Source organism: Bufo gargarizans, chromosome 2 (assembly GCF_014858855.1).
Source record: "Bufo gargarizans isolate SCDJY-AF-19 chromosome 2, ASM1485885v1, whole genome shotgun sequence".
Lineage (NCBI taxonomy): Eukaryota > Metazoa > Chordata > Amphibia > Anura > Bufonidae > Bufo > Bufo gargarizans.
Window position 1 is genome coordinate 30,459,399 of NC_058081.1, and position 15,789 is coordinate 30,475,187.

General features: G+C 48.4%; 1 pseudogene; it reads right to left on the bottom strand.

The window, feature by feature from the left end:
• Nucleotides 1–8,702: 8,702 nt before the first annotated feature.
• On the bottom strand, nt 8,703–14,749 carry LOC122927153 (annotated as a pseudogene).
• Between the last annotated feature and the right edge of the window lie 1,040 nt (nt 14,750–15,789).

Below are 15,789 nucleotides of genomic sequence, written 5' to 3' on the forward strand. Positions count from 1 at the left end.
TGTCAGATTACACGCAAGTCGGTGTATGCGGCGCTGCAAGACGGGATTTTCTCCTCTGCAGTGACAGATACGTTTGCCGAGGCATACGAGCTGAGGAGGAGGCGGCGTTCCTATGCTTTGGCAAGCACTTTGTATATATATATATATATAAAAAAAAAAATCCCGGCAATGATTTATTCATCCACATCGATTGATGCGAATGGAGAAATCTGGTTTGCCAGGGCATACGAGCTAAGTGGGTATGGATGTAGGGCGGAGCTCCTATGTCCTGGCAGACGCCTTTCCCCTCCATTTTTTTTTTTTGGCAGAGATTTTTTCATCCACATTGATCGATGCGAATGAAGAAATCTGTGCCGTTCATTTTTTTCTTTCAGCCCAGAGGCTGAACGGAAAAAAAAATCTCATTACCTGTATGCTCAATATAAGGAGAATAGCAGAAACTCCTAATGCTGGCCATACATGTAATGATTGCGGAGACCCTCAAATGCCAGGGCAGTACAAACACCCCACAAATAACACCATTTTGGAAAGAAGACACCCCAAGGTATTTGCTGAGGGGCATATTGAGTCCATGAAAGATTGAAATTTTTGTCCTAAGTTAGCGGAAAGTGAGACTTTGTGAGAAAAAACAAAAAAAAATCAATTTCCGCTAACTTATGCGAAAAAAAAAAAATATTCTATGAACTTGCCAGGCCCCTCATTGGATACCTTGGGGTGTCTTCTTTCCAAAGTGGGGTCACATGTGGGGTATTTATACTGCCCTGGCTTTTTAGGGGCCCTAAAGCGTGAGAAGAAGTCTGGGATCCAAATGTCTAAAAATGCCCTCCTAAAAGGAATTTGGGCCCCTTTGCGCATCTAGGCTGCAAAAAAGTGTCACACATGTGGTATCGCCGTACTCAGAAGAAGTTGGGGAATGTGTTTTGGGGTGTCATTTTACATATACCCATGCTGGGTGAGAAAAATATCTTGGTCAAATGCCAACTTTGTATAAAAAAATGGGGAAAGTTGTCTTTTGCCAAGATATTTCTCTCACCCAGCATGGGTATATGTAAAATGACACCCCAAAACACATTCCCCAACTTCTCCTGAGTACGGCGATACCAGATGTGTGACACTTTTTTGCTGCCAAGGTGGGCAAAGGGGCGCATATTCCAAAGTGCACCTTTCGTATTTCACCGGTCATTTTTTACAGATTTTGATTGCAAAGTACTTCTCACACATATGGGCCCCTAAATTGCCAGGGCAGTATAACTACCCCACAAGTGACCCCATTTTGGAAAGAAGACAACCCAAGGTATTCCGTGAGGGGCATGGCGAGTTCCTAGAATTTTTTATTTTTTGTCGCAAGTTAGTGGAATATGAGACTTTGTAAGGAAAAAAGAGAAAAAAAAAAAAATCATCATTTTCCGCTAACTTGTGACAAAAAATAAAAAATTCTAGGAACTCGCCATGCCCCTCACGGAATACCTTGGGGTGTCTTCTTTCCAAAATGGGGTCACTTGTGGCGTAGTTATACTGCCCTGGCAATTTAGGGGCCCAAATGTGTGAGAAGTACCTTGCAATCAAAATGTGTAAAAAATGCCCTGCAAAATCCGAAAGGTGCACTTTGGAATATGTGCCCCTTTGCCCACCTTGGCAGCAAAAAAGTGTGACACATCTGGTATCGCCGTACTCAGGAGAAGTTGGGGAATGTGTTTTGGGGTGTCATTTTACATATACCCATGCTGGGTGAGAAAAATATCTTGGTCAAATGCCAACTTTGTATAAAAAAATGGGAAAAGTTGTCTTTTGCCAAGATATTTCTCTCACCCAGCATGGGTATATGTAAAATGACACCCCAAAACACATTCCCCAACTTCTCCTGAGTACGGCGATACCACATGTGTGACACTTCTTTGCTGCCAAGGTGGGCAAAGGGGCGCATATTCCAAAGTGCACCTTTCGGATTTCACCGGTCATTTCTTACACATTTTGATTGCAAAGTTCTTCTCACACATTTGGGCCCCTAAATTGCCAGGGCAGTATAACTACCCCACAAGTGACCCCATTTTGGAAAGAAGACACCCCAAGGTATTCTGTGAGGGGCATGGTGAGTTCCTAGAATTTTTTATTTTTTGTCGCAAGTTAGTGGAATATGAGACTTTGTAAGGAAAAAAAATAAAAAATAAATCATCATCATTTTCCGCTAACTTGTGACAAAAAATAAAAAGTTCTATGAACTCACTATGCCCATCAGCGAATACCTTAGGGTGTCTACTTTCCGAAATGGGGTCATTTGTGGGGTAGTTATACTGTTTGGGCATTGTAGAACCTCAGGAAACATGACAGGTGCTCAGAAAATCAGAGCCGTTTCAAAAAGCGGAAATTCAGATTTTTGTACCATAGTTTGTAAATGCTATAACTTTTACCCAAAGCATTTTTTTTTTGCCCAAACATTTTTTTTTTATCAAAGACATGTAGAACTATAAATTTAGCGAAAAATTTATATATGGATGTCGTTTTTTTTGCAAAATTTCACAGCTGAAAGTGAAAAATGTCATTTTTTTGCAAAAAAATCGTTACATTTTGATTAATAACAAAAAAAGTAAAAATGTCAGCAGCAATAAAATACCACCAAATGAAAGCTCCATTAGTGAGAAGAAAAGGAGGTAAAATTCATTTGGGTGGTAAGTTGCATGACCGAGCGATAAACGGTGAAAGGAGTGTAGTGCCGAAGTGTAAAAAGTGGCCTGGTCATGAAGGGGGTTTCACCTAGCGGGGCTGAAGTGGTTAAATAGGGCAAGCCTCATTCAACATGCAGAGTAACGATCTACTAATTATGTGCACCTGGTGTGATATACCTGTGTGAGATCTGAGCCAATTTAAGAGGGAATACATGTGAGGGTGTCCTATCTTTTTCCTCAGTTAGAATAGGCATTTTTGTAGAATGACATTTACAGAAGATCTTGAAAAGACTTTTCTTCAGTTTTCTTTGTTTAGTCGGATTACTTTAATCTCTCTGTATTGTTGAAACGGAGATGAAATAACCTTTTATTAAAAATGTTACAAAAAACCACATGCTTTCAAAGGGTGTCCTAATTTTTTCACATGACTGTATGGATGTCGTTTTTTTTGCAAAATTTTACAGCTGAAAGTGAAAAATGTCATTTTTTTGCAAAAAAATCGTTACATTTTGATTAATAACAAAAAAAGTAAAAATGTCAGCAGCAATAAAATACCACCAAATGAAAGCTCTATTAGTGAGAAGAAAAGGAGGTAAAATTCATTTGGGTGGTAAGTTGCATGACCGAGCGATAAACGGTGAAAGGAGTGTAGTGCCGAAGTGTAAAAAGTGCTCTGGTCATGAAGGGGGTTTCAGCTAGCGGGGCTGAAGTGGTTAAATGGATTCTGTCACCAGTTTTTACCCCCTCCAGATAAAAATATGGTTATGTTCAGGGAGCTTTAGTGATTCCTAATGGGGTCTTATAAATGTAATCTGTAGGCTCATTTTCCCAAAAAAACGATATTACTTACCTTTCATTCATAAAAATAAGGTGCCCAAGGGGATGTAAATGGCTCCAAGCTGCCGCCCGCACCCGCCGCCGTTCGTGCCTTGCTCCTCCTTTCCTGACCTCAGCGCCGCCTCATAATACTGTGTGACGCCTCCGGCTATCCCTCACTCCTCCCTCCTTCTTCTTTAACATCCCGCGCCTGCGCACAGGCCTCTGCCTGATGCGCCTATGCGGACTTCTCCGTTCAGCTTCATGGAGCGAAGTGCGCATGCGCCGGCACTTCGCTCAACCTCCCGATGACCTGCACACTCGCTCCATGAAGCCGAACGGAGAAGTGCGCATCAGGCAGAGGCCTGTGCGCACGCGCAAGATGTTAGAGCAGAAGAAGGGGGGAGGGAGGGAGAGCCGGAGGCGTCACACAGGATTCTGAGGCGGCGCTGATGTCAGGAAAGGAGGAGCAGGGCACGAACGGCGGCGGGTGCAGGCGGCAGCTTGGAGCCATTTACATCCCCTTGGGCACCTTATTTTTATGAATGACAGGTAAGTAATATAGTTTTTTAGGCAAAATGAGCCTACAGGGGGTAAAAACTGGTGACACCTCTTTTACACGAGTGTGCCAAATTAGCTCCAGATGCGTTCAGTGGAACTCGCACCATTTTGCAAGCAAGTTCAGTCAGTTTTGTCGGCGATTGCGTTCCGTTGTTCATTTTTTTCCGTGCTGGTTCAATGCGTTTTGATGCATTTTTCATGTGCGTGATAAAAAACTGAAGGTTTACAAACAACATCTCCTAGCAACCTCCGCACTTGCGTGCGAATGCAATGCGTTTTTCACTGAAGCCCCATTCACTTCTATGGGGGCCAGGGCTGCGTGAAAAATGCTGAATATAGAACGTTTTTCACAGAACGCAGAACTGATGCGTGGAAAAAAAAAGGCTCATGTACACAGACCCATTGAAATGAATGGATCAGGATTCAGTACGGGTGCTATGCATTCACGTCACGCATTGCACCCACGTGGAAAACTTGTTCGTGTGAAAGAGGCCTAAAGGGGTTTTCCTAGGATCTCTCACCCCACCCCACCACTGATCAGCTCTTACTCCAGGATTACACAGGCGTCATTTGCAACCTTACTCACATTCACTTTAATGGGAGCAGCTGCACTGCAATTACCGGTAACTCCTACAACACAATGGATGGAGCTAAGTGCTTCCGGGGATACTCTGGGACCGCTGATCAGTGGTGGTGCGCTGAGGGTAGGCCATTGACATCAAAATCCTGGAAAGCTTTAAAGCTGTATTTGTGGTTTGTCTATGGTCTGTCAGGGGGTTAGCAACCTCTGGTACTTCAGCTGCGGTGAAACTACAACTCCCAGCATGCACACTTAACTTAGTTGTTCTTGTAACTCCCATAGAATTAAAAGCAGGATTTCGGGACGCCGGGCTCTGATAACCGGGCACACTGTCGGTTGATGCTTCTGATTGATGATAAGACGCAGTACCCGGCCGTCCATGCGCCTAAACTGAAATAGCAGGCATAGATTTCGGTGTTCTTATATGCCCGAAAACTGGGGTAGAAGATGATGAATGTGACGAGGCCACCAGCTCCTCCCCTTTTCAGGAACGTGTTGAGACTGGCGGAGAAATGGCACTTGAGCCAAACTTTTTGCGCAAGTGCCTTTGAAATGGTGGTGTATTTTGGTGATAAATGTGGGCCTATGACTTTCTGTTGGGGGTGACTTTTGCTTTAAACCTCAACAGTGATAAAATCTAGAATTGCTCAAGAAGTGTGAACATACCCTCATACCCGGAGAGACGGCATGGCCTGGGTGGAAGGTCGTCTTTAGTCAATGTATAAGAACACATTGGTGCTCCCTTACTTTTGGTGGGGTCTTAGGTCCAATGTAACAATAGAAGGAAGAAAACCCAGCACTTCATGCGCTTTTTTGGTAACGTAGCAAATAATTAACAAACAGATAACCTTTACCCAGACAGCAGTTGACGCGTTTCGAACACCAGTGTGTTCTTAGTAGTGTTCTGAGTTATGACTAAGAACACACTGGTGATCAAAATGCGTCAACTGCTGGCTGGGTGAAGAGGTTATCTGCTTGCGAATTATTTGCTACGTTACCAAAAAAGCGCATGAAGATTTTACAAAGTGCTGGATTTGATTCCTTCTTCTATTGTTACATTGGATTTGCCTGGTTCAGATCATTAATGTGGAGGTGAGCTGGATTTTTTTCTATACAAGGGGTCTTAGGTCACCTGATCTCTACATTTGTGCAGCAATATTAGACAGAGATCTGGTAGATGTTCCTCCAGATCCATGAATGATGGATGTGTGGCATCTTCTTCTCACTCCTACCTTGTGGCTTCTTACTTTTGAGACTTCAGTCTTATCTCTTCTAGTGGTAACAACGCTTCATGGGGCTCAAAGAAACATCACAGTCCAGGCTTAGTATTCCTGCCCGGCCCAAAGGGTTCTGGTTTAATTGTCTGCCTTTATCTCACCAATGCAAAACAACCTTCTCAGAAGATTCCCTGAGTGTGCGCAATCAGATGCAGATGTCTACCACTGTGGCATCTCCTGCCCTTACCCATGTAGTTGACTACTTACCACTGGTGAGCTTGTGGGCCATCTTCATGTATCTAGATACCTACACTTGGATTTACATGTACTGACCAGAAAGCCAATGGTCGGGAAGGAAGTGTTCCTTCCCGACAGTCCGCTGCTCTTTAGGTGATGGACTTTACATGTAGTGATGTTCATCATGGTACGAGGGATGGCTATTAGGATTGCTCGTCCCCATACACAAGATGGTACTTGAAGAAGTGGAGGGTAACCCAGCATATAATGGTTTGTGGTTGTGTCCTCTTACCCAAAATTTTTGTAAGGCTATGTTCACATCCACATTCAGAAATCCAGCCTGCCGGAGTTCTCCGTATCCAGCTTAGCTGGATCCCCATTGTCTATAAAGGGAGCAGGCGAAAATGCTGGCTTTCAGCCGGACGAAAAGTGTTGCTTGCATGACTTTTTGGGCCGCTAATTTCCCACCATTTCTGATGGAAAGCGGCCAAATTGCTGCCGGATCCTGTTATAGTCAACAAGGTTCTGGCAGTTGACAGCATTATCCATAATACGGTGAACTGCGGCAGGCTGTTCCTCGGGTGGATTTCTGAATTGTGATGTGAACGTTGCCTAAGCGACTTTACCTTCTCAAAGGTTCCACTTACACAGGCCGATGATATGCAAGTCATTCAGCGCTTGTTTAAAGTGCCTGACACGGGAGGAAGCAAAATGAAATGGGGTAAAAGTTGTTCGTCCTCCACCAGTTTGCAGCGCGCATCCCTGACGATATGGACCCCCACGGAGTATAAATGGTGTCTGTGACAGATGTGAACACAGCCCTACAGCCTACCAGTCTTTATCCAACCCTTCTCCTCTCCCATTTTTGCAGCAAATCTGCCATGTGTGTCTTCACCAAGAGCAGCAGCTGTAGCCAGATGTGACCAGTGATGGCGCTGATTATACCAGTCATTGAGATATAAACGGTATTATTCAGCTTTGATTGACCTCTGACTTGGCAGTCTCAGGTGGTCACCAAAGCCTCTGCTGCTGCTCCATCCACCTTCAGCCCATATGCCTGATCCAGAATAAAGGGGTGTACATGGTGTGTACCTACCAGACACACGCACGGCCTGCCCCTCCTCCTATACACAGATTTATATGGTTTCCTGTAGGGTTATATGCGATACCTGGTGTGCACTGACAACCCTTGAGATGACAAGCCGACAGTAACAAAAGGAGAATTCCAAGCGGACAAGTTTCTTCGGGTCTAAGCCATCAAAGTCTGCTCCACAGGAGCATTTGGTTGTCACAAGACCACCGGACACATCCACGCCTTGTAGCCAGTATTGCAGCTAAGCTCCAGTAACTTGAAGGGGGTTTGAGCTGCAATAACACAGAACCTGTAGCTAGATGTGGCGCTGTTTCCTGGAGGAAAGCAGCCATGCTGCACACTATTTCATCCCTTCTTATTTTCTATAAATTTGCTGCAGAACATAAAAGGTTAAGGGTCACCTAGAGGCAACGCAGCCAGCGACAACTGCAAGTCATGGCAGCTGCCTGCGATAAGTCACTGCTCCAAAGCGGGGGCACTTTCTCCAGGGCTGGCAGGGCAACAGGTGCACTGATCTCTATTAATCATTACACGAGAACTGCGGGCATGGTCATACAGCTCTGAAAGTATAACTCCCAGCATGGTCCACTCACGTCTAAGGGACCTGAGCAAGTGTGCATGCTAGGAGTTGTAGTTTCACAGAAGCTGGAGCATGCAATGGTTGCTGACCCCTGTAGATAAGTTGATATCATAGTACTGCCCCTTTAAGGTTGACCTTTACCAGTATCCAGAGCACAAAGCATTGCTTTATTTATGCTAACATCAGGCCTCCCAGGTGCGACAGCGCCTCTCTTGGCCATGGTCCGTAGTTAGAACTGCAGCCCCTTCCATATCAGTATAACCTGGAATAACCTCCCCATGTCGAATGTGTATGTGCAGCGGCAGAGGAGCCAGCAGTGTGGACCTCACACCTCGATTAGCACTTTCCTGGAGCAGCCAAGGCCAAATGAAGTCTCCACCCGATGAAGTCATACATGACCACACCCGAGTCGTGATAAGAGTGTTCACACCTGGCGCAGCCTACAGCCAGGTTCCTGCAGACATTTCAAGAAATCTTGTGATGGGGATTTGACCATCTAGAGCAGGGTTCAGCAACTTTCAGCACTCCAGGTGCAGTGAAACTACAACTCCCAGCATGCAAACTTATTTGCTTGATCTTGTAACTCCCACAAAAGTGACGGGAGGATTCTGGGAGATGTAGTTTCAGAACGGCTGGAGTGCCGGTGGTTGCTGATCCCTGATCTAGAGCCAACATGGTGAGAACATTGGAGAATTTTCCTACCAAGTTTGCCCACCACCATGACTACAGGCTCCTCACAAAACTCACCCAGAGTCGTCCACACACTGTATGGAGCAGTATATCTTGATTGTGGTCCCATAACAGCAGCATTGCCCACTCCCAGAGCAGCGCTCCAAGACCTTGCAGTGGTCTCCAACACCATCTAAAAGCTATCTTCCTATAGCTGGACTACACCTAACTAAAGAACTCTTCCCTGCAACGACCTCCACCCACAAACAGACCACAGACACAAGAATGGTTTTCGCACAGGCTTTTATTCAGTAGTGTGCAGGCTTAATAGCGTGGCCGGGGGTAAGTGCCGTCATCCTGTGCGCCAAAGGTCCAATGATACGGGTGACAGAATCACAATCACATGTTATGTACTCACTGAAACCATACAGACAAAAAGAAATGCGGCAAAAAGACACCTGGGGCTGGTGGAAAGGAGGTGTAATCTGCCATCCTCATGAGTGCAAGGAATGAATCAATAGGTTGGTGCCACTAGAGGGCGGTGTAACGTCCTCCTCACCAGGGAGTGCAGAGTAGTCAGTTAAAGAGGCCTATGCCAAAAAATAGAAAAGAAAGAAAAAGGTGTGCTATTGTCAAAGGGTTGGCCTCGTCATGCACAGAAGCCAAGGTGACGCAGTAATTAGCATGGCATTTAGTAAAGTGTGGTAAGTCACTGAGCTGCGGTATGTGGACAGCAGAGCCTCGGAACAGGTAAACAAAAAACAAGACAAAAAAGGCAGTGCAAGTAGTCAGAAGGAGAAGATTATGTTAGCTTCCTGACCCCCTACAATACTGAAACTAGTTTCCGATCCCATAAATGGGGGGGGGAGGGTGGGGGCACAATCTTAAAACACATGAGGAGCACATGGCAGCCAAGGACGATAACAAATTACCTTCTTAAACCAGGCCAAGAACTATCCCACAATCCTCCATGATAATTAGGAGCAAGCGGTTCTCCATCTCATGCAGACATGCTAGACCATGATACCAAGTCATCACGACTGGTCTGGCACCAGGGCCCGGGCTACAACACATAAGACACCAAGATGTCTTCAGGAACCATGGAGATACCAGCATATTGCAGACAGTGTAGTCACCTATTCAGAGGCTCTGCTGTGATTACTGGGGGTGGGGTGGTAATGTCTGGCTATCTGGTGATGAGACTTAGGATGGCATGATGGGATGGAGGGTTAATCGTTTGATGGGCAGTAGAAGTGTGTGGATTTATGCAACCTCTTCTTCTCCCTCTTCCTCAAACTCTCCCTCTTCTGCGGTGGCGTCCTGGTACTGCTGGTATTCCGACACCAAGTCGTTCATGTTGCTCTCAGCCTCGGTGAACTCCATCTCGTCCATGCCCTCTCCTGTGTACCAGTGAAGGAAAGCCTTGCGTCTGAACATGGCGGTGAACTGCTCGGAGATGCGCTTGAACAGCTCTTGGATGGCAGTGCTGTTGCCGATGAAGGTGGCAGCCATCTTCAGACCTCGGGGCGGGATGTCGCACACAGCGGTCTTGACGTTGTTGGGGATCCATTCCACAAAGTAACTGCTGTTCTTGTTCTGGACATTCAACATCTGCTCGTCCACTTCTTTCATGGACATGCGGCCTCTGAACACAGCTGCCACGGTCAAGTAACGTCCATGTCTTGGGTCACAAGCAGCCATCATGTTTTTGGAGTCGAACATCTGCTGGGTGAGCTCAGGGACAGTCAGGGAACGGTACTGTTGGCTGCCACGGCTTGTCAGTGGGGCAAAACCTGGCATGAAGAAGTGAAGACGTGGGAAGGGGACCATGTTGACAGCCAGTTTACGGAGGTCAGCGTTCAGCTGACCCGGGAAGCGCAAGCAAGTTGTGACACCAGCTCATTGTTGCGCTGACCAAGTGATTAAGGTCGCCATAGGTGGGGGTGGTCAACTTGAGGGTGCGGAAGCAGATGTCATACAAAGCCTCATTGTCTATGCAGTAGGTTTCGTCTGTGTTTTCTACTAGCTGGTGCACGGAGAGGGTGGCGTTGTACGGTTCTACCACGGTATCGGACACTTTGGGGGAGGGCACCACACTGAAGGTGTTCATGATACGGTCAGGATACTCCTCCCTGATTTTGCTGATGAGAAGGGTTCCCATTCCGGAGCCGGTCCCTCCGCCCAGAGAGTGGGTGAGCTGGAAGCCCTGAAGACAGTCGCAGCTCTCAGACTCCTTCCTCACCACATCCATGACCGAGTCCACCAGCTCTGCCCCCTCAGTGTAGTGACCCTTGGCCCAGTTGTTTCCAGCACCGCTCTGACCTGTATGAGAAGAGGCAAGGTGAGCATTAATACAAGGATCTGGAAACATCTCCTCTAATGGGCACAGTGGCCCTTTAATTAACAAAAACCAACAAACTGGTTGCCCTACTGACTGCAGGAAGACAAACATGCTAAACCACAACAGATAAGGCATCTGGGGCGACACACGTCCCAATTGTTTAGGCAGGGAGGGGCAGAGGAGGACACCGGCACGCCTGTGTACACCGCCACCTATCATACTAAACCCCTACTCATCCGCATTTATTAGAGCTACAACCCTGGGAGAGGCTGCTGCAAAACATATGATGGCAGATCTGCTGCAAAGGGTTAAAGATTTGGGTCACAGATGCCTGCAGCTGGATTTCCCCTTTAAGCGGCCTCTGATATAATTACAGCCATTAGGACCCTTCTTGACATCTTATACTGTCCCGACTCCCATAGAAGTAAAGTTGGCCAAACCCACTTATTTTTGCAGGCCATGACTATCTGATGCATAAGGAGGCATCTAAACCCCCCTGACCATGCCTGGTCAGCTCCCATTGGGCGTCTTTCAGCATCTTTTGTCATGCAATGCATTGAGGATACACACATGCTTGGCTGAACCGAGTATACATGTGCATGGGGCTGTTGGTCGAATGCGATTGAAGGTGTATGACCAGCTTATCCTGGTGGACTGAACCTTACCCCTCCGACAGATGTCCTCAAAAGGCAAGAGAAAGTAATGGCCAACTAAGAGGCTCACGGCCTTGGATGGGATATAAGCTGTGACTGGACAACACTTACCTGGCAGTCCGCCCCTCAGCTACCCTACCCACTTACCAAACACAAAGTTGTCCGGCCTGAAGATCTGTCCAAATGGTCCGGAGCGTACGGAATCCATGGTGCCAGGTTCCAAGTCTACGAGGATGGCCCTGGGGACGTACTTCCCACCTTCAAGACAGGAAAGATGGAACAGTCACCAGCCGAGTCTGAAACCTACCTCCCATATACAACCTTCAGGGCTTCTTCCCCATGCTTTATACTACAGCTGTACTCGTCATACCTGAGGCCTCATTGTAGTAGACGTTAATTCTCTCCAGCTGCAGGTCGCTGTCTCCATGGTAGGTTCCTGTGGGGTCGATGCCATGCTCGTCGCTAATGACTTCCCAGAACTGGAGGGGGAAAGAAGAGGAAGCAATCAGAGATAACACACATTCCTCCAGGGGGCAGTACAGAGAGGGCTGCAAACATGCAAGAGGGGGGGTCATAGGACCAGTCTCCCAGTATATGAGTGTCCGAGACGGGAAATCCATCATTAATAGATCAGATGAAAAACCATTAAATACAGGGGTGAGGGGGCGAAGTGCAAGAGTACTGGAGATGGTAGTCACGCTTCACCCCTTAGGTCATTCACACAGCTGTTCGGCGGTTCTGTGCATGGGGGGGGGATTTGCAGTTGCCAATGTAAGGGCGGCTGCAGCAACAGATCCAGACCCATTCAACTTGAATGGGTCCGTGATCCGTCCGCACCGCATATAAAGTAGAACATATTCTATTTTTTTTTGCGGTGCGAAGGCACAGAGATAAACTCCATAGTGCTTCCGCGCCCACCTCCAGGATTCCGGATCACGTGAATGTGTTTGCATCTGTGATGTGGGATGCACACGGCCGGTGGCTGTGTTCTGCGGACCTGCCGGTTGTGGGACACAATACGGACACGGCCGGCCGACGGTCGTGTGCATGAACCCTAGCACAGTAAGGCCTCTTTCACACGTGTGCCCTCAGTGGTCACCATTGACCACGGCGACACCACAGAACCATGCCCTATTTTCATCAAATGATACCCACTTACAGGGACGCCGCTATCCGCTTTGTGCGGACGAGGCAGCCATCTATTTTGCAAAAGTGGTCAGTAAGGTGGTGTGGAGGACAGGGACACTGTATAGCGTGTAACCCGCAGCCAGGAATAATAAAATGGGGGCCTGTGCCCCAAAAAGAATGAATGGGAACATTAAATGTCCTCCTGAGCGGATGACATGAAACGCAGAGCTGACAACGCGAGCGCCGGAGACATCCATTCACGTGAAACTGAGGTAAGATTCCCCCCCCCCCCCACATATAGCGAGTGGCCTCCTAGGACTGAAAATCCCAGTCACGCCTGTGTGCTGCCCATTATCCGGCAGCTCCCCTCCCCCGCCAGTCACACAATCCTGTGCAGCGTCTTAAAGGCAGGGCCGTCGAATGCCGCGTATTCTGCAGGCCCAATATGGAGGGACCTCGAATCCGAGAAGATGGCTGCCACAGCTGGGGGCGTGGGGTGAGGGGGCAGAGATCTGTGTGTGACAGCAGACGGCACGCCATTATCTCTGTATATATATTATCTCCGCTCAGCATTGTACACAGCCCTGCTGCACAGTACTGTGAGGGGTATCGCGAGTCAGCTACGTGGCGGCACTATCACTCCCCAGGGAAAGAAGTCAATTTCTGCTCTGTAGGAGTCACCCGACACCGGTGCGCCCAGATCCGGCTCAGGGAGGGGCGGCCATGTGTCATGTTGTATGACTAAGAACACGTCTGCGACACGTCTCATTTATTAAATGCGGATGTGAGGGCTGGAGGATGGAAAGGGGAAACACACAAGGGGCGCAGCCCTCGTCCTCGCTCCCGGCAGCCATGACACTCAGCACTGCGCAGCGTCTAAGAATTAACTGAAAAACCTCCTTTATTTATGTGGCAATTCAGTCACCGAATGGACAATGGCAGCGTCTGACAGAGCCCCCCCACCACACCCAGCTGCAGTGCTGAGAGGCGGCACCACCACCCCCATCATGCTGATGTGCCGCCCTCTCCTTCATTGTACAGGAATGCAAGAAGAGAGTGTCAGATCCGCAGGATATACCATCCCCCATCATCACCACGACATACGACAGTCAGCTGCGCAGCACAGGACCCCCTCCCCCATCATCACCACGACACACGACAGTCAGCTACGCAGCACAGGACCCCCTCCCCCATCACCACGACATACGACAGTCAGCTGCGCAGCACAGGACCCCCCCCCATCATCACCACGACATACGACAGCTACGCAGCACAGGACCCCCTCCCCCATCATCACCACGACATACGACAGCTACGCAGCACAGGATGCCCTCCCCCCAACATCGCCCCAATATACGACAGCTACACAACACAGGATCCCCTCCCCCCCAACATACGACAGCTACACAGCACAGGATCCCCTCCCCCCAATATACGACAGCTACATAGCACAGGATCCCCTCCCAACATCACCCCAATATACGACAGTCAGCTACACAGCATCCCCTCCTCCATTGTCACACTGACATAAGAGAGTGTCAGCTCTGCAGGCCCCCTCCTCATCAACAGTACTACTGCAGACTACTGCATTAGATTGTCAGCTCTGCAGCTCAGGACCCCTCGCCAATCACCCCCATAAAACAGATGCATCATGTCTGCAGTCTCCCTCCTTTATACTCAGAGTGCAAGCTCCTCAGCCCAGCACACTGCAGCCTCCCCATTAGAGAGCAAGCTCCTCAGCCCAGCACACTGCAGCCTCCCCATTAGAGAGCAAGCTCCTCAGCCCAGCACACTGCAGCCTCCCCATTAGAGAGCAAGCTCCTCAGCCCAGCACACTGCAGCCTCCCCATTAGAGAGCAAGCTCCTCAGCCCAGCACAATGCAGCCTCCCCATTAGAAAGCAAGCTCCTCAGCCCAGCACACTGCAGCCTCCCCATTAGAGAGCAAGCTCTTCAGCCCAGCGCCATGGAGGAGGCCCTGCCCCCCAATCACTATAAAGCCTGGATGCTAATGATCAGCCGGCCACACCCGCGGTGGACTATAAGCTCTCGGGCCGAGCGCTGCCCCCTCACCTTGGCACCGATCTGGTTGCCGCACTGTCCGGCCTGCAGATGCACGATCTCCCTCATGTCTCCGGTGTGATGTCCCTGTGATCGCAGCTGTCAACACCGAGTCCGGAACCTTCTGCGCGTCCCCGCCACAGTGCTCGCAGCTTTTATACTGCGTGACGTCAACGCTGCCGGAGGGGGCGTGGTCGGGGCGTGGCTACGAGCGGCCATGTCAATAGCGGGCAAATAAAGCGTCTGCTTAGGGCCGCAGCCATCTTAAACCAGAACTGAATACCCACAGAGCGGCCATTTTCCTTCATGTCAGGCTGCCCACACATGCACATGCTTTGCTATGTGGCTAGCCCAGTATTATTGCGCCACCTTGCGAGTCTATACATTTAGCCCGGTCTTGAAGGAATCGCACATCACTGCGCCACTAAGCGGCCAAACATTGGTAAATGCAACGTATAAAGCCAGAAAGGTTGTAGAAAGTGGCTCTTGTGCGCCATCGTGTGGCCATGTCTAGTTAGTGCTGCCAGTATAAAATGTCAACCGGCGGGTTTTTGTGCGCCATCGTGTGGCCATGCTTAGTTGGTACCACAAGCCTAGAAGTCCACAGGGTTTCGTTGCGCCATCGTGTGGTCATGCTTTACAGCGCAGGAAATACAATCCGTTCTCAGACGTGAAGCTGTTAACAGGGTTCAGATGCGCCACCCTGTGGTCAAACTTACTTATTGCGACACATTTAACCAGTCAGCTGTCAAGAGAGGTTTCAGTGCGCCACCATGTGGCCATACTTTAGTAGTGCAACAAATATAATTAGTCCTAAATGACTAAGGATTTACCATGCGCCACCCTGTGGCCGTGCTTAGCTAGTGCAACAAATATAATCAACTGTAGATGCCAGTCGAGTTTCATTGCGCCATCGTGTGGCCATGCTTCGACAGCGCAGGAAATACAATCAAGGCTCAGGCATGAAGATGTTAACCACTTCAACCCCGCTAGCTGAAACCCCCTTAATGACCAGGCCACTTTTTACACTTCTGCACTACACTACTTTCACCGTTTATTGCTCGGTCATGCAACTTACCACCCAAATGAATTTTACCTCCTTTTCTTCTCACTAATGGAGCTTTCATTTGGTGGTATTTCATTGCTGCTGGCATTTTTACTTTTTTTGTTATTAATCTAAATTTAAAGATTT